This window comes from Oreochromis aureus, linkage group 3 (genome assembly GCF_013358895.1).
Source record: "Oreochromis aureus strain Israel breed Guangdong linkage group 3, ZZ_aureus, whole genome shotgun sequence".
In the NCBI taxonomy this organism is placed as follows: Eukaryota; Metazoa; Chordata; class Actinopteri; order Cichliformes; family Cichlidae; genus Oreochromis; species Oreochromis aureus.
Window position 1 is genome coordinate 118162470 of NC_052944.1, and position 23911 is coordinate 118186380.

Consider the following 23911-nt stretch of genomic DNA (forward strand, 5'->3'; position numbering starts at 1 on the left):
TGCTGCTACGCCTCAATCCCTCCTCAGCGCCCTTGGCCTGTGTGGGACATTTCCTTGTCGGTGGTGTGCGCTCTGTCTGTCTTTCTGGCTGGCAATTTGTCTGCAACCCTGACATGCTTAGTAACTCGTATATTGCTATCTTTACCAATGTCGCATTTCGCTTTTGCATTTCAGCATTTCGCTACCCCACATTATTCACATCGGGGTATTTCGTTACCCCCGTCTAATTACATTGGGGGCATTTGCCAACCCCTTAGTAGCCGCGATGGGGTATTGCACCACCCCAATCCACATTCGTAAGTTAAGATGGCAAACACTGGGGTCTGGAGGGACCCCAAGCGATCGCCAAACAACTCTCAACTTCACAGAAACCAGAAAAGTTAGAAATATCCTGTTTCAGAGTGACACTGAAAAACTAGTTCATGCATTTATTACTTCCAGGCTGGACTACTGTAATTCTTTATTATCAGGATGTCCTAAAAACTTGCTGAAAAGCCTTAAGCTAATCCAAAATGCTGCAGCAAGAGTCCTGACAGGGACTAGAAAGAGAGAGCATATTTCTCCTGTTTTGGCTTCCTTCATTGGCTTCCTGTTAAATCCAGAATTGAATTCAAAATCCTGCTCCTCACATACAAGGTCTTAAATAATCAGGCCCCATCTTATCTTAATGACCTTGTAGTACCATATCACCCTATTAGAGCACTTCGCTCTCGCTCTGCAGGCCTACTTGTTGTCCCTAGAGTATTTAAAAGTAGAATGGGAGGCAGAGCCTTCAGTTTTCAGGCCCCTCTTCTGTGGAACCAGCTTCCAGTTTGGATTCGGGAGACAGACACTATCTCTACTTTCAAGATTAGGCTTCAAACTTTCCTTTTTGCTAAAGCATATAGTTAGGGCTGGACCAGGTGACCCTGAATCCTCCCTTAGTTATGCTGTGTAGAATTATAGGAATTATTTTAGGGTTACTGTTCATAACCATCATCTTTATCATTGCATTAATTATCATTTCATCCAAGCATATATTGAAGTTGTTGGCATTATGTTATAATTTGTATTACAGGGGTTATCATAATCTAATATTAACATGTTTATTACAGGTGCAGTTACAACCACTTAAATCGTTGAGTTAAATCTATAATCTTAAAAGCTTATAGGCTGAGTATATTGTTACAGTAAAATAGTAGCTGAGCAAAGGCCTGAATGTATTCAGCTTCTTGTTGCATTTGAGTTTGCTTAGTTACAGGTGACGGAAGGATGTCCAGTCCATGGTGACCTCAAAGGCCTTAGGTCATCACCATATTCGGAAGAGTATGCCACAAGGAGGAACCTCTATGTTGCATTTAATTCTTAAAATACATGAATGTTCTGTACATGCAAATTATGTGCTTGTAAGCGCAAAGAAGGCGTTACAATACCCTGATGTTATAAAAGCAATCTAGAGTGTATTTTGGGTAGAGATGTACAACTGTTTTGCAGTTTACACCTCTCCACGCTGCGTGCATTAAAATCAATTGTTTGAACGACCTCTTCTGGACTATCATTGTTTTACTCTCATCCTCAATTTCAACCCGTAACATTTGGTGCATTGGCGAGGTTGAGTAGAGAGAGTTGGAGGTTGAGACTGAGAGGGTCCAAGGTGCTCAAACAGGCAGACACGAGTCAGTGGTCGAAGTGAGTGGACATAAGCCGGCTTATTCAAAGGTAAGGCACTACCTGTTGAATTATTTCCAAACAGTGCTGAATTGGTTCTGACAAAATTGAAAGTCTACTCACTGAAAATTACTGGTAAGGGTCTGTTTTGATTTTGGTGAAAATCTCATGAGAATTGAAGTTGAAGTAATGATAATGTAAGGTTAAGTGACAGTACTGATTAAAGGAAATGCAGTTGGACTGCTAAGGAAAGAGAATTTAAAGTAGTTGGACTACTGAATTTAGGAAATAGGTCATTTGAAATCTGTATATGGTCATACAGTTATAATTGAATATAAAGCTGGGCTTGGACATCAATATAGTCGGTTTTGTGGTTTCACAGGATGTCTTTAAAACACGATTAAATTTCTGTAGGACGGAACTGTGGGAAGTTCTAGGAAGTGCATTGCCCAGAGGTAACGCTTGCGGAGTCGGGGCGCTTAGACTCCGTCCTCTATGAGGATAGTCAGTTGGTCACTGTGGAGCTTGGGGTACTCCAGAATAACTAGTGGTTGGACCACTTTGCCGTTTGGAACGGTTTATGCACTTTTTGGGCAGTAAAGCTTGGAGCTTGGGCGTTGGACGCTTTTAAATTTACTTAGGATATTTAGGGATTAGAGCAGATACAGTTTGGAACTGAGACTGTCATTGATGATCAAAAACTTGGAGTTTGTCCCTTGAGGGTTAATTCAAATTTTGTCTAAATTATGTAGGTTGTGCAATTTAAGGCCTTGTAAATATTATTTAATTTATCAGACGTCTCTGTGTTATAATTTCTATGTTTGTATATAGGCTCTGTCTGCCACGGGCACTGCAGCAGGCTGGTTATTTTGAGAGTGTGTCTGTGTCTATGTAAATGAGATGCCTGTGACTTATTTAGAGTGACATTTCCTGTTTACTAATGAGTGGCTAATGACTGACTGCAGAGCCAGGGTTAAGGACGACTTCAATCTGTGTTTTAAGGGAAGAAATGCAGTTTATGTTTATTATATTTGTGTGACTGTTGTTGATTATGATAAGTATTTCATGATAACTGTAGAATATGAGTATGGGGTTTGCTTGACACGTGTCTGTACTAGGTAAAACTGTGTAAGACTGATAGGAAGTTTATAGAGACTGCTACACATGGCTGATGCCTGTATTTAAGACGCTGGTTTTGTTCATTACAAGACTGTAAGTAAAGTTTTATTTCTTGCCATGACTGTATGAATTTTTGCTGGGTTTTGAGATAGGATACATAAACTGTTGATACTTAAGACCGTTATCTGGGTTCTAAGAACTGAAATTGAATTTGAGATAATTTAATTAAAAAGATGTCTGTGTTTATGTGTGTTTTGGGGTGTCAAGTAAGATGTTTTAGGATTTTAGATGGGTTCTGTTTCAGTTTGAGATAATATATACAGTTACATTTTCTGTGTGTGTGTTGTTGAGTGACAACATGCGCAGTTTAAATTGGGCGCTGCTCCTTCCTCTTTTTAGTTTCAAAACACAAAGGCTGTTAGATTAAAAATTACTGTGAGTAACGGTTTGACTTTTGACTAGGGAAATAATATGCTTACTTTTGGGTCTATGAAGATATTTGACCTTGACTGATGTTATGAGAGGTTGAGTTTATTTTTCTGTTTAAAAACACATAAGTATATGCACTTAGTACACCCACTCAAGAAATGATTGTGTGACTGATGCTACAAAACTGACCTAAAGAATGGTGATGTGTGTGGAGAAGTCTTAGTTGTCCTGATGTGTGAAAGAGCGCTATTAAAATGTGTGTGAGTGAAATGAAGGCATATTGCTTTTAGATAAAGATTTAGTAGAATTACTGATTATTTGTAGACTGTGAAATTAAAAGGAAGTCTCTGCAGAAGCTGTAGAAACAGGAAACCGTGTGTGTGTCTGGGACAGGAAATGCATGCCCATAAAAGGGAAGCTCACGGTGACAAGTGTGCACCCAGAGTAGAGAGAGAGATTTAACTCTGGGCAGATGAAGCAAATCGAGGTTTTAAGAAAAGAAATGAATATAATACTAATTGTATGCTTTAGTGTGCCAATACAGGTGGACTTCTCTCAACATTGAACCTTGAGTAACCGGCAGCAAGTATAGAGGAACAATTGGGAAAAACAGGCCACTTTTTGGCTGAAATTCTACAGCTTCACCTGTCACTTTGTCCCTAAACTGAGAAGAAGTTCAAAGGACAGTCAATCTCCTGATGAAGACCGACAGAACATCGTGGACTTGAATACAGCAGGCAAATGACAGTGCCCCTGATCCATTAACACTGATGACGACTGACGACCAGCAGCAGCATGTAAGAGTAATGCAACATGTACTGTGAAAATACAGGCTGGGCAGTTGAACAGTGGGATAAAGAATTGTGGAAGAGCACTGGACATTGAGTGTGATATTTGCCATGCTTGAAGTAATCTTGGAAGAGAAGACTGAAAAGCCGGACGGGAACTTAACGTCGAAGAAGAATACGGAAAGATCAAAACAAAGAAGAAACAGACTGTGTTTGCTGGAGCTTTGAAGCCCGAACAGGACACTATGAGAAAGGGATGGGGACCAGTCTCAGGTGAAGCTGGACGAGTTGGACTGCGAGAATATAGGATATAATTGGATTGAAAGTTGAAAGCCTGAACTCATGACTGTTTAGGGATGTCCACCACAGCATAACAAAGAGGTAAACACTAGAAAAGGTAAGAATAATGAAAGAAATAATTGTCATTACCTTAAGGAATAGAAAACACACATACAAATTGTTACATGTGAGATTATTTTTGAAATGAATAAGAAGTGAGATAGTTTGAATCTAAAGCTCAGTGGTGAAATGCATAAATTAAATATGAATATATAGGATGCAATGAAGAAGCAGTTTACACTCAATTAACATAAAATGCAAGGAAGAACACGCTTACATGCATGGCATAATTGGTGTTTCTGATCAGAGATAGAGAAATGGGTTATTTAGGCACTTGTGATAATAATGAAAATGTCTTAGTTTTGTTATTTTCAGGAGTAAAGCAGACTTGGACCAACTCTCCACAGCAGCAGTCGGAAGAAAATTATAGGTTAACATCAATGGATATGTTAAGGCAAGTTTCTGGTTGAATTGTTCACAGAATGATGTGTCCAGGAACCTGAAAAGTAAGCCCTAACACCTGGCGGAAGACCAGGAGGGCGTTTATTTAAGGTGGGAGATCAAAAGTTTGGGCTAGTAATTCGGGGAAAGAAAAAACTGACTGCTTAACTGGAGAATTGGGAAGGAGTCTGGGAGACTGCGAAGCCATAGATGCAAAATACCACACACAAACAGAAAATGCATTAACCTTACAAAGACAAGCTCATGAAGCTTGTCTAATCAAAGCTTGATGCATAGAGACATTGATTGAAAACCTGGCTAAGAACACAAGCATATGCAATGAAGATCAGCTTGCTGGTTGTATGAGTGAGAGAATGGTGTGAATGTTTAATAAAATAAATGGAAATTAACAGAAGAAAAGTGATTAAAGCAGTTTTATAAGAGTGAGTTAGGAGTGCTTTTGCACTGATTGATAGAAGTAAGTGATTAGTATAGAAAGAAAATGAAAATAATTCAATAAGGTGTTAGGGTTTCAACATGCATTTCTGTTGAAGGTGCAGATTTGGACAAGAAATTTATAATTTAGTGTTGACACATTGTTATAACGTGTTTATATTTTAGGCTGAATCTAAGTATGGTGAAGTGTCTAAGGGGACATGGTTGTGTGTAAAACGCAGTGCAGTTTGGACAAGGTTTTCAGTGCGTTGAATGGGTGAAATTTAAGATGGTTTAAGATTTTTGGGGCTGTTGTTTTCATTTTAATAGAGGGAGTTTTGATAAACATGGACATGTCTAAAAGGGCCCATAGTTTTATAACAGTGCACTTAGAAAAAACCTGTCAGGTGATTTTGTTTTGTACTTTGATGAGCTAACAATCAGCTCTCTTTTTCTCATTTTGCTCTAAGCAGGCCTGGAAGAGAGTGAACTGACGGCGGGACAAATTACCAAGTAAGGATTGCAGCGAGTCAATCCAGTCAAAAGTATAGAGAACTATTTTCCTAAAAGGAAAACGAAATAAAACAAAAGATTGAGCTCATTTTGCTGATGTGGAGCATCTGATGACGTGCGCAGAAGGCTGCAGTATCAGCAAAAATATCATGTGTGAATGCATGTGAGTGAATGCGGTGATCGGACCAAGAGGGGAAATAAATAAAGGTTGACAAACAGGAGGAGTGGAAGACTTAATTCTGGGGATGTTGATGTTTGTTTTGAGAAAATTATTTATTGGGGTTGGATTATGTTATTACATTATAGAATGCCAAATGCTAAAAGGGAAACATTGTTTGAGGTAACTTAAGTTACCATTAACTGAGGTAACACATGATTAATAACTGTTCTGTTTAAGTTTATTTTGTGTTATAACACAGGTTGGATCATAAGTGGGGAAATTGAGTATGAAATGTGAAGTTCTGGTTAACACACAGGTTTTTGTTTCTAGGACGTCCCAAGGATGCAGGCTGGGGATGGAGCCAAGAAAAGATTTGACATGATGATTAATTTGATTTCATTCCTTAAAAACAGGTTTGAAGGTCCGGAGCATGTAGACTTTATATGATATGACTAACCTTTTCTTTTAATGCCCTAACCTGAGTGAAGGATTTTGAGTTTGTAACACATGAGATGTGTCACAAAAAGGGGGAGTTACAGGATTTAAGGTTTAATTTGAAAGGGTTTTAGGATTACTTGATGATGTTTAGGTTTTTGATAATTTGGGTATGGTAAAACTGAGGCAGAAAGTGTTATTTTCAGGTTATTTTTGATTTCTAGAATAAGAGGTTATAATTTAGGCGTGCACATACAGATATGTCAAAGGAAAATTGTATATATGTTATTAGCTACATGAAATGTGTCTACGTGACTTTTACCTAATAACTTATGTGATGATGAAGTTGTTTACCGACTAGCAGCTTGCTCTCTTATTGAACATACAGACTTAGAAAAGGGGAACTTAAGCTCTGAGTTATGAGAATAACTCTGGTATTTTTGTAAGTAGACAGGAAACACGTCGAGACCGCCAGTATAGGGCAAATGTGTTAGAGCTTGTAATTAAATGTGGGCTTGAAAAGAGGAAGCAAATTTGGTACAGGATGTGCTTGAGATGATCAGATGAGAGAAGGGGAAGGTCAGGAATAGTTTAAACTAAGATTGAGAAATTAAATTGGGTGAAAGGGGTGTAGCAAGTAGATTCAGGGCAGCTCACAGCCTGGCGTGAAACGCAAGGTGCCACACACAGCTTAAGTTATTTGTTTGATTTATTTTATGACAAAATAATAAGGAAACATTGAAAACATACAACCCGTTGAGGAGACAGATAGGGTTGGGGAATTGAAAGGTTTTGTTTGTTTAGCATAATGCACTACAAAGTATACAAAGTTTATATAACATGATGCAAACACACGAATCAGAGACACGTAATGAGAAAACTGATTGGAATGTTCCTTACAACTACATGTTTATTGTATGCAATGATATTAACTATGGTTGTGTTGTTTATTGTCTATATTTTGCAGGGCACTCCGAACCACTTGTCTGAACACGGAGGCCAGTCCAGCACAGCACTTCCTGAGACTGTAGTTGCTAAAACAGGATCGGTAAAAAGACAAAAGCGCGAGGTGTCAGGTAAAGGTGATGAGTGTCTCAGCAGGAATAAGGGCATAGAGTTGAATTATGGTAAAGGGTCTACCAGCTCATTCACATTTGATTTGTGTGGCGTCATTAAGTGTACAGGAGCTAGTAGTAGCTGGAGAGCGTATGATGTACGGGTCTGCAATCACCCCATGATATGCTTAGGGTAAATTTAGTTGATGCAAAGTCTAAGCCGCTCAGAGAAAGCTTAATCACCATTCTGACTGATCAGATGGTAACTTCAGGAACAGTAGCTCAAAAGGAACAGGAACCAAAAGAGAGATTACTTCTGATGACAGATTACTTTAGACTGAAGCTTAAAGAGTTGATAAAGCGCGCCACGGGTTTCAAGGACAGTAACCTCTGGCTTGATTGGGTGGCTCAAGATGCTAGAGAACAACATGTATCTGACTGTGTTGCCTGTGCTTCAGCTAGGTCACGGTTGTTCACAGAGCCCGCACCATTTCATTAGAGGATGAGTGGGGCTATGATTGTATGTTACAGTTAACTAGAAGTGAAGTGACTACTGGCAACTGTACTTTGTTGTCCAGACTTTTCCCTGCCATTTCAAAGCAGACAGCAGTGGGACCATTTATGCTAAAATAAGATAATTACATGTTTCAAGTTTTCTACAGATAATGAAAAGTACAAGGTGGGAGAGATCGACCCAACTAGGTGTGCTGTCACACTCACAGGACGAACCACCAACAATGTAAGCGACCCTACCACGGTAATGGGAACATGGGCAAGAAGTGGGCTCTATTATTACTGTGGGGAAAATATTCGTGTTCCTATGGGAAGCGTAGGGACATGTGCGATGGTGCGATTGGGAGCTCCGATCATGCTTATTGGAAACCAGGTAAAGGCTATTCCACAACATAACACGTGAACTTTAGCTGCCATACGTAAGAGATACATTTTGGCCAAAAGAGGGACCCAGACTACCCATGCATATGATCCTCGTTTGAACTCGCCGACCTGGATAGACTCCATAGGAGTGCCCAGGGGAGTTCCTAATGAGTGCAAGCTGGTAAGTCAGGTAGTTGCAGGATTGGAGAGTATATTTCTTTGGGTAACGCCTAAGAAAAATGTTGGCGCATTATGTTCATTACAACCTGCTGAGACTCTCTAACCAAACCAGGGACGCCATGATGGGGTTCGCAGAACAATTAGGTCCGAGTTCACTGACGGGAGAGCAAAATCGAATTATCTAAAACCATGCATGAGCACTCAGGTATCGAAAATCTGCTGGCGTCCTGGATGACATCTGTGTTTGGACAATGGAAAGGTGTGGCTAAGTAAACTTGGCAAGTGTCAGTGATGTTTTCTTTGACTGTATTTTTGGGAATATTGGTCATCGCTAGTTGTGGTATCATTCCTTGTGTCAGAGGATGGTTGGTAAAGATAATGGCGAGGGTTGCGAACCCTGCCTGGGTTGAGGGAAATTCTTTATTCCTATTATATAATCTGCATTATTATGATTGCATTAAGAACATGTTTTACAGCATTGTTTACCAGTAATATTGTTTACAGGGTTCATATTGCATTGAATAGGTTTGTCATCACATTCATTCTATTCACAGGTTTAGTTCATTTTATACACATTGCATAACTGTGCTTGTTTAGAGTTGATGTTCTATCCAAGAGGGTTTTAAGCTTCACTGGTGAGAGTGTCCAGGTGATACATGTTGAGGGAAGAGGAGAACATAGCAGGTTAATTGCATGCATGCTTACAATACACATAAATCTAGTAGCAGGCCTGAGCGAAGGCCCAAGTGTCTTTTACTTCTTATTTGAGACCTGCGCCAATTCAGTTTACTTAGTGATTGATGACGAGGGTCCATTCCACTAGATTTCCACTAGAGAGGGACCCAGGAAAGGAGCAGAGACCACTTAAGCATGAAGTGCTTTCAAGTGGGAGCTGGCGTTTTATTACTGGACCATCTAGATGACGTGAGGTTATTGTCTGGTTTGCTGAGTCAGGGGACGGCTAGAGAGGGTCAGAGCGAAGGCAGTAGACCTGGGAATGGTGGTTTCGGGGCCCATGATGCCATTAATGGATCTAGAGGTGACAGAGTGGGTCAAGGAGTGACGTCTCTGGAAGAGACGTCAAGAGAGGGAATTGTAGAATTATAGGAATTATTTTAGGGTTACTGTTCATAACCATCATCTTTATCATTGCATTAATTATCATTTCATCCAAGCATATATTGAAGTTGTTGGCATTATGTTATAATTTGTATTACAGGGTTATCATAATCTAATATTAACATGTTTATTACAGGTGCAGTTACAACCACTTAAATCGTTGAGTTAAATCTATAATCTTAAAAGCTTATAGGCTGAGTATATTGTTACAGTAAAATAGTAGCTGAGCAAAGGCCTGAATGTATTCAGCTTCTTGTTGCATTTGAGTTTGCTTAGTTACAGGTGACGGAAGGATGTCCAGTCCATGGTGACCTCAAAGGCCTTAGGTCATCACCATATTCGGAAGAGTATGCCACAAGGAGGAACCTCTATGTTGCATTTAATTCTTAAAATACATGAATGTTCTGTACATGCAAATTATGTGCTTGTAAACGCAAGAAGGGGCGTTACAATACCCTGATGTTATAAAAGCAATCTAGAGTGTATTTTGGGTAGAGATGTACAACTGTTTTGCAGTTTACACCTCTCCACGCTGCGTGCATTAAAATCAATTGTTTGAACGACCTCTTCTGGACTATCATTGTTTTACTCTCATCCTCAATTTCGAACCCGTAACAGCTGCAATAGACGTAGGCTGCCAGGGATTCCCATGATGCATTGAGTTTTTCCTTTCCAGTCACCTTTTTTACTCACTATGTTAATAGACCTCTCTGCATTGACTCATATCTGTTATTAATCTCTGTCTCTCTTCCACAGCATGTCTTTCATCCTGTTTTCCTTCTCTCACCCCAACCGGTCGCAGCAGATGGCCGCCCCCCCCCCCGAGCCTGGTTCTGCGGAGGTTTCTTCCTGTTAAAGGGAGTTTTCCTTCCCACTGTCGCCAAAGTGCTTGCTCATAGGGGTCATATGATTGTTGGGTTTTCTATGTACCTATGAAGCGCTTGAGGCGACTTTTTTTGTGATTTGGCGCTATATAAATAAAATTGAATTGAATTGAATTCACATTTTGATCATCATCATCTCCTTCCTCCTTCTCCTCCGTCCTTCTACCCGTGTGCCTGCAACGGCTCGGCTTTACAGAGGGCAGTGTTCGGGTAAACTGGCCTAAGTGAGGACCTCAGACACTCCCTGCCTCCTAGTCCTCCTATCTCCTTCTGCTCCATTCTCCTTCTCCTCGGAAGGCGAGCACTTAGCCAGATTCTCCATTGCTCCTCATCCTCCTTGGTCTTTCTCCATTGTTCTCCTGCGCCTCGCTAGTGAAAGAAAAATGCCTTTGCTAGCTTTGGTCACTCCTGACTCTTGGTGGCGCTGTCACTTGGTGTTCGCTAAAGCTTTGTGGTAGAGTATCACTTCCTGTTCCTGCTCAAACACAGTGGTGTTTCTGAGTAGCTTTTCTGCTTAGCAATTTAATTTAAATCTTTTGATACATCCCTTTTTCATAGTATAATCTTAACGTGCTTCATCTGAATCACCCTTTCTGTGTACTCACTACCTAATTTATAGCCAAAGTATTCACTCACTGTCTCTTTACTGTTTCGCTAGCTAAGCTTAGCTCATAGCCGACTCGTTAGCACCATGGCTACTTCACCTGTCCCTCCTGCACTTTCCTGCTCATTGTGTCAGATGTTTAGTTACTCCTCGGCCTCCTTTAGCAGTAATGATACCTGTAACAAATGTAGCATATTTGCAGCTCTGGAGGCCAGGATTACTGAATTGGAGACTCGGCCGCACCCTTCATTCACCCGTAGCTAGCCAGGCCCCTGTAGCTGGTGCAGCCGAAGATAGCGTGGGCCCCGCTAGCTGTTCCCCGCAGACCCCAAGCAGCTGGGGAAAGAGGCGGCTGGGTGACGGTGAGGAGGAAGCATAGTCTTAAACTGAAGCCCCAGGTACACCACCAACCTGTTCATGTGTCTAACCGTTTTTCCCCACTCGGCGACACACCACGCCGGGGTCAAACTCTGGTAATTGGTGATTCTGTTCTCAGACATGTGAAGCTAGAGACACCGGCAACCATAGTCAATTGTCTTCCAGGGGCCAGAGCAGGCGACATTGAAGGAAATTTAAAACTGCTGGCTAAGGGTAAACGTAAATACAGTAAGATCATAATTCACGTCGGCAGTAATGACACCCAGTTAGGCCAATCGGAGGTCATTAAAATCAATATTGAATCGGTGTGTAACTTTGCCAAAACAATGTGGGACTCTGTAGTTTTCTCTGGTCCCCTCCCCAATCAGACCAGGAGTGACATGTTTAGCCGCATGTTCTCCTTAAATTGCTGGCTGTCTGAGTGGTGTCCCAGAAACGATGTGGGCTTCATAGATAATTGGCAAACCTTCTGGAGGAAACCTGGTCTTGTTAGGAGAGACGGCATCCATCCCACTTTGGATGGAGCAGCTCTCATTTCTAGAAATATGGACCAATTTATTAACCCCCCCAAAATATGACTATCCAGAGTTTGGACCAGGACGCAGAGTTGCAGTCTGACACGCCTCTCTGCAGCTTCTCTCCTCCTGCTACCCCCCCAAAAACCCATCTCCATTGAGACTGTGTCAGCTCCCAAAAAGACAAAAAACAAACTAAAAACCAGCAATAAACAACTTAAACATAAAAAATCACAAAGAAAGAACAATACAGTATCCACATCTGAACCAAAGAGTAAAACAGTGAAATGTGGATTATTAAATATTAGGTCTCTCTCCTCCAAGTCTCTGTTAGTACATGACTTAATAATTGATCAACAAATCGATTTACTCTGCCTTACAGAAACCTGGTTGCAGCAGGATGATTATGTTAGTTTAAATGAATCAACACCCCCGAGTCATTCTAACTACCAGAAACCTCGAAGCACAGGCCGAGGGGGTGGTGTGGCAGCAATTTTCACACCAGCCTATTAATTAACGAAAGACCCAGACAGACTTTTAATTCATTTGAAAGCCTGATGCTTAGCCTCGTCCACCCCAGCTGTAAAACTCAGAAACCAGTCTTACTTGTTATCATCTATCGTCCACCTGGGCCTTACACAGAGTTTCTCTCTGATTTCTCAGACTTTTTATCTGATTTAGTGCTCAGCTCAGATAAAATAATTATTGTGGGTGATTTTAACATCCATGTAGATGCTAAAAATGACAGCCTCAACATGGCATTTAATCTGTTATTAGACTCAATTGGCTTCTCTCAAAATGTAAAAGAACCCACCCACCACTTTAATCACACTCTAGATCTTGTTTTAACATATGGCATAGAAGACTCTGGATACTGTAGCTACGGTGAAAACTAAGGCCTCAAATCCGAAGTACCTGACTCCGTGGTATAATTCTCAAACACGTAGCCTAAAGCAGATAACTCGTAAGCTGGAGAGGAAATGGCGTGTCACAAATTTAGAGGATCATCATTTAGCCTAGAGAAATAGTTTGCTGCTTTATAAGAAAGCCCTCCGCAAAGCCAGAACATCTTACTATTCGTCACTGATTGAAGAAAATAAGAACAACCCCAGGTTTCTCTTCAGCACTGTAGCCAGGCTGACAAAAAGTCAGAGCTCTTTTGAGCTTCTTCACAAATAAAATTTTTATCATTAGAGAAAAAATTACCAATAATCATCCCACAGATGTAATATTATCTACAGCTACTTTTAGTACCATCGATGTTAAGTTAGACTCTTTTTCTCCAATTGATCTTTCTGAGTTAACTTCAATAATTAATTCCTCCAAACCATCAACGTGTCTTTTAGACCCCATTCCTACAAAACTGCTCAAAGAAGTCCTGCCATTAATTAATGCTTCAATCTTAAATATGATCAACCTATCTCTAATAATCAGCTATGTACCACAGGCCTTCAAGGTGGCTGTAGTTAAACCTTTACTTAAAAAGCATCTCTAGACCCAGCAGTCTTAGCTAATTATAGGCCAATCTCCAACCTTCCTTTCATATCAAACATCCTTGAAAGAGTAGTTGTCAAACAGCTAACAGATCATCTGCAGAGGAATGGCTTATTTGAAGAGTTTCAGTCAGGTTTCAGAGCTCATCACAGCACAGAAACAGCTTTAGTGAAGGTTACAAATGATCTTCTTATGGCCTCTGACAGTGGACTCATCTCTGTGCTTGTCCTGCTATAAAGACCTGGATGGCCGCTAACTTTCTGCTTCTTAATTCAGATCAAACTGAGGTTATTGTACTCGGCCCTGAAAATCTTAGAAATATGGTATCTAAGCAGATCCTTACTCTGGATGGCATTACCTTGGCCTCCAGTAACGCTGTGAGGAACCTTGGAGTCATTTTTGACCAGGACATGTCCTTCAACGCACATATTAAACAAATATGTAAGACTGTTTTCTTCCATTTGCGCAACATCTCTAAAGTTAGAAATATCCTGTCTCAGAGTGATGCTGAAAAACTAGTTCATGCATTCAATACTTCCAGGCTGGACTACTGTAATTCACTATTATCTGTACCTGAATCCTCCCTTAGTTATGCTGCAATAGACGTAGGCTGCCGGGGATTGCCATGATGCATTGAGTTCTTCCTCTGTAAACTCTCAAAGCACTTTAATAAATAAACAAACAATTCCACCTCTCGCATTATTGCGTAAAGTTGACAGCGCGTCAGGCAAAGAGGCAGACTCCATCCCCGGCCTCTAGCAACTGTGGAAGTCGCTACATCTGGTAAACAAATGGACGGTTTTGCAACCACAAAGTTTAATCCTACAAGGGCAAAACCTGTAGTGATCCCATATGTGTCAGGAGTATCGGAACAGTTGAGACGCATTTTTTCTAAACACCGGGTCTCTGTGGCTTTTAAACCCCAAAACACGCTGCGCCAAAAACTGGTCCACCCCAAGGATCGGGTCCCCCGACACAAACAGAGTAACATAGTGTACGCTGTTAAGTGCCAGGAGGATTGCCAGGATTTATACATCGGGGAAACCAAACAACCTCTAGCGAAGCGGATGGCACAACACAGAAGAGCAACCTCATCAGGCCAGGACTCTGCAGTCTATTTACACCTACAGGCCAGTGGACACTCTTTCAACGATGAGGATGTAACATCCTGGACAGGGAGGAACGCTGGTTTGAGCGCGGAGTCAAGGAGGCCATTTACGTGAAAAGGGAAAGACCATCTCTGAATCCAGGAGGGGGCCTAAGGGTACATCTTTCGCCATCTTACAATGCTGTGATTGCAGCCATTCCCCAACTCTCTGTGAATGGGACTCATGGCCATTGATCAGTGGTCTTTGATCAGTGGGTTTTGGTCAGTGATTGTTGATCAATGGTCATGGGAATTTGCATAATTATGATTAAGGAACTGACCTCACAGCCCATTGTTCCTTCAGTGGGCTGGTTTCAGTTATTATGCAAATGTACTGTTTATAAGGTTTGGGGAAACCTGCAGTCAGCTGAGACTGAAGAAGTCACTTGGATGAGTGACGAAACGTTTCTCCCACAAAACGCTACGTCCAGATGAACAGATTCAACTTTTGGAGATTTACTTTCCTGGATGATTGAGAATGCATCAAGACGCTAAGTAGTGATATGTTGGTCGCAAACGAAACGGCTCTTAGAGCCGACTCTTTGAAGTGAACGATGCGAGCTGGCTCCTTATTGGGAGCCGAGGTTTTTTTTTCTCTCACCCTCTCTCTCTCGCATGTTTTTTCTGCTTTACTCATACACGCGAGCCTTGTGGTTTGCGCTGGGCAGAGGTGGGAGGGGCGGTAGTTACACTCGCAGTAGCACAGGAACAGAGCCGGAGTGTCATGGTTCTGGGTCGGTGACCCAGTGTTTTTGATTTTTGTACTCTTATTTTTGATACTATGAATTATGACAGTTTGTTTTGGTTTCCCAGTGTTTATTCTGTGCTCCCTCTGTTTTCTGTCGTCCCTGCCTGTGTATCCCCTCTAGTGTAGTCAGGTCTCTGTGTTAAGCCCGCGTCTCTGAGTCTGTGTCTTTGCGTGTGTGTTTCCTGTTTTATTTTGAAGGTCCGTGTCTGATCTCAGTGTGTTCAGTTTACGTTTCCCCGGTCTCGTCACTTCTGATTTCTCCCAGCTGTGCCCTCCTTCTGTATCTCATTCCCTCATTATTCCCCAGTGTATTTAAGCCCTATGTTTCTCTGTGTCAGTGTCGCGTCGTCCCTCAAGCTGTGTGTTTCGTCCTGTGCCTCTCTGCAAAGTCTAGTTTATATTTTCCCAGTGTAGTTTAGTATGCTTTTCCCCTGCAAGCAAATAAAGCTGAGTTTTTTGAGTTCATCCCTCGAGTCTGAGTGCCTGCATTTTGGGTCCAACTCCTGCCTGCCACACAGCGCTTCCTGACAGAACGACGTGACCAAACATGGACCCAGCAGCACTCAACCCACCAGAAGAACTGCGTCGGGACATCATTTACTCCGTGGAAAAACTCCTCCAACTCTGGCTTGAACATGAGGGGAGGGAATTTCACCGCGCTTTGGAAGCAAAACTACAGCGTTTAATCTCCGGTCTTCCTTGGCTACTAGATGTGCTCAACCTGCTCAAACAGGATTTAATCCTAAATGAGCTCCACCTTCATCCCCCAGCTGCTACTGCTCACCTGCCCGACTGGCCAGAAGTGGAGCTGCCCGGTCCATCGGAGCCATCATCAAAAAGGAAGCGGCGATCACGCTGCAGACGCCCATCACCACAGCCGGATCCCGAGACTTCTGAGTTGCTGGCTGTGGTGAGTGAAAGAGAGAATAATCACGAGTTTTCCAACTTAGCGACTGTTTATTCCGGGGCCATGTTTTTTGAGTTAGCTGCCCAGCCAGAAGCTCGTTTAGCTGCCCAGCTGCCCCCAACTCAGTCGCCACTAGCTCAGTCTCCCGTGTCCCTGTCACCACAACCGTCACTGCAGTCCCCAGTTCAGTCTTCTGCAGCTCAGCTGCCACTAGTTCAGTCTCCAGTGTCTCCTGTTCAGTCGCCCTTAGCTCTGTCATCCACTCAACCACCGGTTTCACTTTCGCCACAACACTCTCCACAACCTCTTCTGCAGTCCGTAGCACAGCCTTCAGCCCCGCTACCTGTAGCACAGCCTTCAGCCCCGCCCCCATAGCACAGCCCCCTGTAGCACAGCCATTAGCTCTGTCATCAGCAGCTCCATTTGCACCTGAACCATTAGGTCAGTCGCCCTCAGTTCAGTTCCCTGTGCAGTCACCCTCAGTTCAGTCCCTTGTAGCAGTTAAGTCTCCTGGTCAGCTACACATTCAGCCAGGGGTCCCAATACCCTCTGGCCCTGCAACAGCTCCTGCTGGAAGCTCAGGTGAGCCCATCCAGCACTCTGCAGCTCCCATGCCGCCATCTGCTTTATGGGGGTTCTGGAGAGCCCGTCCAGCACCTCCTCGTGTCAACTGGAGGGTCCGAGGGGCCCGTTCAGCAACCTGTCTCCGCTGGAGGGCCCAAGGGATCTACCCAGCCTGCGGCGCCTCCGCCTCTGGCTTCCACGCCATCTCGTCCTGCCTCGTCTGGTCCTGAGGTTGCCATGCCACTTCCTCTTCCACGCCTAGCACGGCTTTTCCACGGTCATCTCCTCAATATCGCCGGCCGCTTTCCAGGCCACTGGCTGGGCGTCATCATCATCATCATCATCGTGGCCGACCTCCAGACCTTTGCCACCATCAGTGTGGACGTTTAAAGATGGATGTAACCATTTAATCTGCTGTAGAGTTTTATGGAAGTATGAGTGTTTCACTGCTTTTCTAAACATCATATAAAGTAAAACAGCATCATTCACACACACGAAACATGAACACTGTGACATTAGCAGGTAATCCACACAAACTCCACAGGAGGTCAGGAGAACATTTGGAGCTGGAGTTCCTCACATGTAGTGGGAATATATTCAGCTCAGTTTTCCTGCTGGGATTACATTTGGCTCGAGCAGGCATAGCTGGGAATTAGGAGACACCACATCACTGTGACTGTTGTTGTACAATCTGTTTATTCATGCACTGCTGCAGGTGGAGCAGGGTCCAGAGTCCAGGTACAAGAGCTGGGTCAGCCACTGTGACAAAGGACCCCTCCTCCACTGTGGGAGTCATCCAGGGGCTCCAGGAAAGATCCACAGTGGGACCAGGGCTGATACTATAGTCACAGCAGGGACCTGCAGAGCATTCAGACCCACAATCAGCTTATTTCAGGACACGTCACTGCAAATATCTGCTCACCTCTACATCTGTATGTTGGGTTAGAATACAACACATGCAAATGCATTTATGACTGTATGACGCAGACGTGTGCAACAGTAACAGGTAGTGCACTACATTTCCCTGCAGGCTTTGCATGCACAGAGCAGCGATCGAGCACTAGTTGGTGCTCACAGTGTTTATGTGAGCTGAACAGTGTCTGTGCTGTCAGTATGAACAAACTGTATCAATCAGTGTGTCTAGCACTGAGCGCAGCGCAAGCTAGCGAGACAGAAGTTAAACTCCTCGCAACATGGCAAATTGAACCTCCCCCACCCTAATTCAAATCTGCCGTTTGGAATTATTTTCGTCTTCATTTGAAGTATGACCCTGATGGTAAGCGCTTAGTGGACAAAAGTAAAACAGTATGTCGGATGTGCCATGCAATGCTCAATTACATTGGTGGGAACTAGTGCATTAGCGCAGTTAGCTCGTTAACGTGTTGACGCCGGCCAGCCCCACGCACGGGGCAATCCGCGGTAACTTATTAATGGAGATTTGCCGCGTTATGGCGTTAACGTCATTTTAAAAGATTTACACTGACAGCACTAGTGGGAACACACTTTTCCAAAAATGAGTGATTTCTCGATCAGATAGATGAATTTTTTTTATTATTTTGTTGTTTCAGCAACATTAAATTTAAAAACTGTACTTTTGAGTTAAAATATATGTTTATAATTTTAATAAATGACAAATTAAAAGGCATGAACATTTTTTTATATCGAAAAAATATTGAACCGTGTTCCCCACAAGAGGTGCTAGGACGGTAGCAAGGTGTTTCGAGATGTTGTAAGTGGCTGAGTTTATGCTACTGACAATGGCCTCTACCCAGGGTCATCCCCTGGGTAGAGGCCATACCCTGCATTTACGGACTTCCTAAGATCCACAAAGAAGGTGTCCCACTCAGACCCATTGTCAGTAGCATAAACTCAGCCACTAACAACATCTCGAAACACCTTGCTACCGTCCTAGCACCTCTTGTGGGGAACACCCCACATCACATCAAGAACTCCACCAACTTCACCGACATGGTCCAGAAACTTACCCTGGATCCAGATGAAACCATGGTGTCCTTTGATGTAGCCTCCCTCTTCAATTGAATACCCACCACAGAGGCAGTGGAGACTGTCAGAAAGCGACTACAAGAAGACAGCTCCTTGGAAGACAGGACCAACTTCACACCCGATCAGATCTGCACACTGTTAGACCTCTGCCTTACCACAACATATTTCAGATACAACGATGGTTTCTACAGACAAAAACCTGGCTATGTCATGGGCTCCCCCGTGTCACCTATTGTAGCCAACCTTTACATGGAGGAAGTGGAAAGAAAGGCTCTTGGCTCTTTTAATGGGAGAGTACCCAGCCACTGGTACAGATATGTAGACGACACCTGGGTCAAAATCAAGACACAAGAAGTGGAATCCTTCACTGCGCACATTAACGCCGTGGATAAAAACATCAAGTTCACCAGGGAAGACACAAAGGATAACTGTTTGCCTTTCCTGGACTGCGCTGTGCACATTGAAGAGAATGGCAACCTCAACATTGAAGTTTACCGGAAGCCCACACACACGGACCAGTACCTCCTCTTTGACTCCCATCACCCTCTGGAACACAAACTTGGGTAATCAGGACCCTACAACACCGGGCAGAACATGTTCCCTCTAAGCCTGAGGGGATAAAGAAGGAACACACACATGTAAAGGAAGCACTTAAAACATGCGGTTATCCTAATTGGGCATTTATAAAGTCAGCAAAGATGCACAGAAAAGAAGATCAGACACCAGCGAGGGAGGATAAGAAAGACAGACGCAACAACATTGTCATCCCCTATGTAGCCGGTGTATCAGAGAATCTCAGGAGAGTTTTCTCCAAGCACGACATCCCAGTGTACTTCAGACCCAGCAACACACTCAGACAGAAACTGGTTCACCCGAAAGACAAAACTCCAAAACACAGACTTAACAACGTGGTGTATGCTGTACAGTGTAGCGAGGAATGCCCAGACCTCTACATCGGAGAGACCAAACAGCCACTTCACAAACATATGGCACAACATAGAAGAGCCACCTCCACAGGACAAGACTCAGCAGTCCATCTGCATCTAAAGGACAAAGGTCACTCTTTTGAGGATGCCAATGTTCACGTTTTGGACAGAGAGGACAGATGGTTTGAAAGAGGAGTGAAAGAAGCCATCCATGTCCACTGTGAGCGACCATCTTTGAACAGAGGCGGGGTTTACGACACCAACCTTCTGCCATCTATAATCCAGTTTTGAGATCCTTCCCAGACGCCTTAACGCCCACTCACATCCTGGGCCATCTGACCTCAGGAAATCACATGATAATGTGGGGGCAGATTTCACAATGAGCTCACCCAAAACCCTGGCTGATTGTGACCCACACCCGCTTTCACACCTTGGCTCATGTGATTAGGTAGAGGATCATCAGGGTGTCCTTTGTCCCTCTTTGGGGGGAAACTCCCACTGGGTTTAAATCTGGGACTCTCGGCCATTTGACCCTTAGAACTGAAGAAGCTTCTTGGATGAGAGGTGAAACGTCTTCAAGCAACTCAAAGAAGTCCAGACGCTTTTCTTTCCAAGCTGCTTAGACTACGATGACCTGGATTACTGAGAACCTTCACAGACATACTCTTTCAAGGATTTTCGAAATGAAAGGAAGGTTGGAGATTGGCCTATACAGTGGCTTGCAAAAGTGTTCGGCCCCCTTGAACTTTTCCACATTTTGTCACATTACAGCCACAAACATGAATCAATTTGATTGGAATTCCACGTGAAAGACCAATACAAAGTAGTGCACACATGAGAAGTGGAACGAAAATCATACATGATTCCAAACATTTTTTACAAATAAATAACTGAAAAGTGGGGTGTGCGTAATTATTCAGCCCCCTGAGTCAATACTTTGTAGAACCACCTTTTGCTGCAATTACAGCTGCCAGTCTTTTAGGATATGTCTCTACCAGCTTTCCACATCTACAGACTGAAATCCTTGCCCATTCTTCTTTGCAAAACAGCTCCAGCACAGTCAGATTAGATGGACAGCGTTTGTGAACAGCAGTTTTCAGATCTTGCCACAGATTCTCGATTGGATTTAGATCTGGACTTTGACTGGGCCATTCTAACACATGGATATGTTTTGTTTTAAACCATTCCATTGTTGCCCTGGCTTTATGTTTAGGGTGGTTGTCCTGCTGGAAGGTGAACCTCCGCCCCAGTCTCAAGTCTTTTGCAGACTCCAAGAGGTTTTCTTCCAAGATTGCCCTGTATTTGGCTCCATCCATCTTCCCATCAACTCTGACCAGCTTCCCTGTCCCTGCTGGAGAAGCACCCCAGAGCATGATGCTGCCACCACCATATTTGACAGTGGGGATGGTGTGTTCAGAGTGATGTGCAGTGTTAGTTTTCCGCCACACATAGCGTTTTGCATTTTGGCCAAAAGTTCCATTTGGTCTCATCTGACCAGAGCACCTTCTTCCACATGTTTGTGTGTCCCCCACATGGCTTGTGGCAAACTGCAAACGGGACTTCTTATGGTTTTCTGCAATGGCTTTCTTCTTGCCACTCCTCCATAAAGGCCAACTTTGTGCAGTGCATGACTAATAGTTGTCCTATGGACAGATTCCCCACCTGAGCTGTAGATCTCTGCAGCTCGTCCAGAGTCACCATGGGCCTCTTGCCTGCATTTCTGATCAGCGCTCTCCTTGTTCGGCCTGTGAGTTTAGGTGGACGGCCTTGTCTTGGTAGGTTTACAGTTGTGCCATACTCCTTCCATTTCTGAATGATGGCTTGAACAGTGCTCCGTGGGATGTTCAAGGCTTGGGAAATCTTTTTGTAGCCTAAGCCTGCTTTAAATTTCTCAATAACTTTGTCCCTGACCTGTCTGGTGTGTTCTTTGGACTTCATGGTGTTGTTGCTCCTAATATTCTCTTAGACAACCTCTAAGGCTATCACAGCTGTATTTGCACTGACATTAGAGTACACACAGGTGCACTCTGTTTAGTCATTAGCACTCATCAGGCAATGTCTATGGGCAACTGACTGCACTCAGACCAAAGGGGGCTGAATAATTACACACACCCCACTTTGCAGTTGTTCTTTGGACTTAATGGTGTTGTTGCTCTAAATATTCTCTTAGAAAACCTCTGAGGCCGTCACAGGGCAGTTGTGGAGCTGTTTTGCAAAGAAGAATGGGCAAGGATTTCAGTCTGTAGATGTGCAAAGCTGGTAGAGACATACCCTAAAAAGACTGGCAGCTGTAATTGCAGCAAAAGGTGGTTCTACAAAGTATTGACTCAGGGGCTGAATGATTACGCACACCCACTTTTCAGTTATTTATTTGTAAAACTGTTTGGAATCATGTATGATTTTCGTTCCACTTCTCACGTGTACACCACTTTGTATTGGTCTTTCACGTGGAATTCCAATAAAATTGATTCATGTTTGTGGCTGTAATGTGACAAAATGTGGAAAAGTTCAAGGGGGCCGAATACTTTTGCAAGCCACTGTAATTAGCTAAGACAGCTGGGTCTAGAGATGCTTTTTGAGTAAAGGTTTAACTACAGCCACCTTGAAGGCCTCTGGTACATAGCCGATTATTAGAGATAGGTTGATCATACACTCAAAAAAATAATTCATTGGATGAACTTAATTTTATCTTGCCACCTATATTCCATCTAAACAAATCATGTTATATTAATCCATATTGATTGTGTTGTTTCAACAATAAATATCTTTGTAAGTGTAACATAATTTAAACATTAACATTCAGTTAATTTGATTTTTATTCAGTTAACATGTTTGTACCAAGTTAGTCTAATTAAATTAATTTAAATTCATGTTATATTGTTTAAACACCTTGGCACATCAAAAGTCAGTCTTGTTACATGAACTAGTAAAATATTTGTTTGTTACACCAATGTTAATCTTGTTGAATGAACAAATGTAATTTATGTCTGTAGTACTTACACCAATCATGTTTCAGTTAGTGTTTGTATTGCTTATGTAAACATTACTTTTAATTAAATTAATGAAACATAATACATAAATGATAACTTGCAAAACCATCTCTTTTATTTTGCTTGAACATTCTTAAAACAGTTGGCAGGATCCCAGTTCAGCCTAGCTTTCTCCCCTTTAACGATCTCATACTAAGACCACAGAACTTCCAGATCAAGACATGCTGACTGAAACAAAAAAATACAATAAAATAACCCTAACCCTAATAATAAAAATGAAATAAGTCTGTTGAATAGTTTGCAGACAAAAAATATTATCCCCAAAGCAACTTTCGTAAAAGATGCATTGCAAACAACAATATGAATTTTAACACAATTTAAAGCTCAGACATAACATTCAACATTACTATAACATTACAACATTACTATGTTGTTTGCATACATTAGTACTCCATTTAATCAGGCTGTATCCATTAATAGTGACTTTATGCTATTTAACGTGTGGAGAAAACATTCAATTTTGAGTATAACTGCTCCACTCAAACAATTTGCGAAAACCAGTGTGCATTTGCCTTTGTAACAATTGCCCATCTGGCAAAAATCCGTGTTTACACTTCAAGTGTATAAGACTTTAAGTTATGAACGAACAATCTTTGTCTAATAGCCACAGAGCAAACCACATAGTTTATATGAACATTTTATAACTTACAATTTTAAACTTTAAAACGGTAAACACATATTTGCATTGCAGAAACCTTGAAAAAAATATCTGGCTTGCCTGAGTCTGTTTCAAGCTCATTCACCCCATTAGCTTGTTTTTTAGGAACTGTGCCTTGGATGACAACCTCTGCCCATCCAGCTTCATGATAATCTTTTGCAAGACTTCAAAAGTGCATTTGAGCTCCGTGGGTAGCTTAGGTTCAGACAGTATATCAGTCCAAATAACAGAGCACAAGCAATTGCAATGCTCCTCAAACCAGTGAGAACCTCAACGCCTTCAATCAGGACACCGATGTTCTCTGGGTCATCTCCAGGCTCCGCACCCTCCTGATGTATGACATACACTCCCATCACAGTTTGTTCCATGGCTTCAGTGTTGGCCTCAGTGTTCTGTGACGTAAAATATAATAATACATTTGTTTGAGTCTAGATATGAAAAAAAGGAATTCAGCAATCAGCGTGAATATGCTGATATATTTACTAAATTCTATGTC

General features: G+C 42.5%; 1 pseudogene; it reads left to right on the forward strand.

Moving 5' to 3' along the window:
- Window positions 1-11138: 11138 nt before the first annotated feature.
- On the forward strand, window positions 11139-12080 carry LOC120437946 (annotated as a pseudogene).
- Window positions 12081-23911: the final 11831 nt, after the last annotated feature.